This window comes from Panthera pardus, unplaced genomic scaffold (assembly GCF_024362965.1).
Source record: "Panthera pardus isolate Hobbes unplaced genomic scaffold, ASM2436296v1 HiC_scaffold_12, whole genome shotgun sequence".
NCBI lineage: Eukaryota > Metazoa > Chordata > Mammalia > Carnivora > Felidae > Panthera > Panthera pardus.
The window spans coordinates 4,129,634-4,132,374 of NW_026526677.1; positions in this window are offsets into that span (position 1 = coordinate 4,129,634).

The window sequence follows — 2,741 nt, forward strand, 5'->3', positions numbered from 1 at the left end:
CCCGGCGCACCCCGCCCCCCGAGCTTCCTCTCCGCGGCCGCTTTCATGAATGGCTCAGCTTCCCAGACAGCCGATTGGCTGAGCCGCCGGCAGCGCGGCCCAATCAGCGGCTGCGGAGCGCCGGAGGCTCCGCGTGGGGCCTCGGTCCCCGCAGGCATGAATGGAGCTGCCCCGGCTGCCGGCTGCCACGGCCACCGCGCCTCCCCCCTCCCCCCAACCCCCGGCCTCCCCAGCGGACCCCCCTCCCCCAGCGGCGAGAGGAGGAGGAGAGGATTTTTTTTTTTTTTTTTAATTCCTCAGACTGCTCAGGGTTCTGGTACGATTGTGTCATTCCGAGGCTTGGCCGCCGCTCCTGACAACAGCCCTCGGGCTTCCCTGCCGGGTTGTCGTCCAAGATCTTGTGACAGGGAAAGGGCTTGCGTGGTTAGAAATTCATTTCTTTGCCTAGGATCCGGCCTGACTCCACTTCCAGGGAAAGGCGGGCTGCCAGGGGACAAAGGCAAGGGGTTGGGAAGAGGTGGGACCCTTTTCCCACCGGCGTGAGGGGTTCCTGGCACGTGCAAACCGCTGGGAGCTTCTCCCGCAACCCGGAGGGGCTTGGCCGGCCCCCCACCCCACCCCACCCCTTGGTCCCTGGCCCTGTCCTAGCTGCATATGCTGCGTGCATGTGAGGGCTGGGGCCGTCTGGGGAAGCCAGCCGTTAGGCTGCACTTCCTGTTAAGTAGGAAAACATGTTCTGTTTGCTGATGTTATAAAGAAGGCATGTGTTTACAAACGCTCATTGGGGAGAGCCTGGTGAATGGGCCCACTTCCGGCCTCCCCTTCCCAGAGAACTGATTGTCTGGTTGACGGAGGGGGGGCGGGCGCTCTGAATGGAAAGACCCCCTTGCCCAGGAAAAGCAGACTCCGCTGAATTCGAAAGTGATACAGGGAACTCTCTCGTAAGGTGGGCTGAGGCCACGTAAGGAGGGCCTTGAGTGCCAGAGCGAGTCCTGGGGAGGTCTGGCAAGTTGGCCAGCCGGAGAGGGGGTGCTTCTTCCTTCTCCAGGGGCTTCTCTGTCGGTCCACCTACCACCTACCCCGTGCCTGGCGGCGGCTCACCATTTCAGGAGCTGCAGCGTTGGAACTATGCAAACGGCTTTCTGGAACTTCTCGGAACTAGCCTCCACTTTTAAAGAAGACAAAACGGGTCCAGAGTAATCTGCAAAGAGCGGGGCACAATTGAAGCGGCAAGCCCGGAGCGTGAACCCTCAAGCTGGAGGTGAAGCATTCCTCCAGGGAACCTCACTGCCACAGAACGGACGTGAGCGTCGAACCACAAAATTCCGGCAGGGCCCTGAGCTTCCAGGCTTGGTGCAGACTCACGGCTGCAGCGACTGGGGTCCTACCTGGTGAGAGATGTGTCTGCTCCCTCATTTCTAGGAGCCAGACTCCAAGTTCCCAGGTGGCTGCACAAGGCCACGGGGGTGGGGAGAGGCGGGGCCGGGCCCGAGGGATTCTTGCGGGTTCTGCATGATAGCGTCTGTTTTCACCTTCTATCGGACAGTTCCTAAACTTTTTAGTCTCCGGGCCCACTTGCATTTTTAAAAGTTTTCAAGGACCCCAAAGCGATTTTGTCGGTATGGGTTTCATCCACGGATATTTACTGCCTTGGAAATTAAAATGGAGGAAAACAACGTAAAACCGCAAAAGTATATAAGCACACACTCCGTTAGCCATCAGGTGACGAGGTCATAAATGCACGCCGTCTCTGGGAAACTCCGTTACATGCGCAAGAAAGAATGAGAGGGAAAGAGGCAGCTAACGTCTCAGTGTTACCATGAGAATGATGTTGACCTCTCAGACTTCCCATACACACATTTGGAGAACCGCTGTTTTGGTTTGTAGGGAGAAGTCCCAGGCTGCCTGGCTTCCTTGTGGCTGGGCCTGGCCCTGTGACAGCCTGGCCAGCGGGCTGTGAGCCGGTCTCATGGTGTCTCGGGGGTGCCGTTCATATGGAACACACGAGACTAGAGCGGCCTGGACAAGTGCGGCATGATCGCTCTGTGAGCAAGGGCCACGTCCCGCCTCTGAAAGGAAAGCAGTGACCCCTCCCACAGGCTGGGATATAGTCAAGGACGCAGGTCAACTCAGAGCTTGTAGACCAAGGGCGGCCCTTTAGAGGTCGGGGAGCCCGGGTCACTAGTCCCGTCAGACCTCCCCATTTGTCCTAGATCACTTACCTGGGTTCCTCTGGGAAGGAGAAACCAACCCCCCGGTTTAAGCTACGGTGTTGGGGACTTTCTTATCACACTAGCCTAATTTGCGTCCCGATCGGTACATCGATCATTTTTACACATCTGGGCCCGAGCCTTGCGCTTTCTGATTTCACGATGTTTGCCAGGTGGATGAGCTTTCTGTCGGTGGGAAACACATCCTTGGGAGGGCTTGGAGCTTGAGCTGGAAGCACGGGTTGGTGGAACAAGGAGCCACAGCGGGCTCCGTTGCATGAAACTGGCTTTGGGGCTCAGTGGGGAGCCAGGGACCTGGGTGCACCTTTGATTTTTACCCAGGGCTCACTTCCCCCACTCTTTGCTCTCCTCGAGAGGTTTGCGAGAGGCCAAGGAAGGTGGCTTATGGAGGTGAGGCCATAGCCTGAGTGAGAGGCCGTTGCCCAGTTGGACGTTAGGTAGAAGCAATTCCACTTGTCTCTTGGGGCTGAGGGAGACTGGGGGAGCCCGAAGCGGCAGGCCATAGGGTAA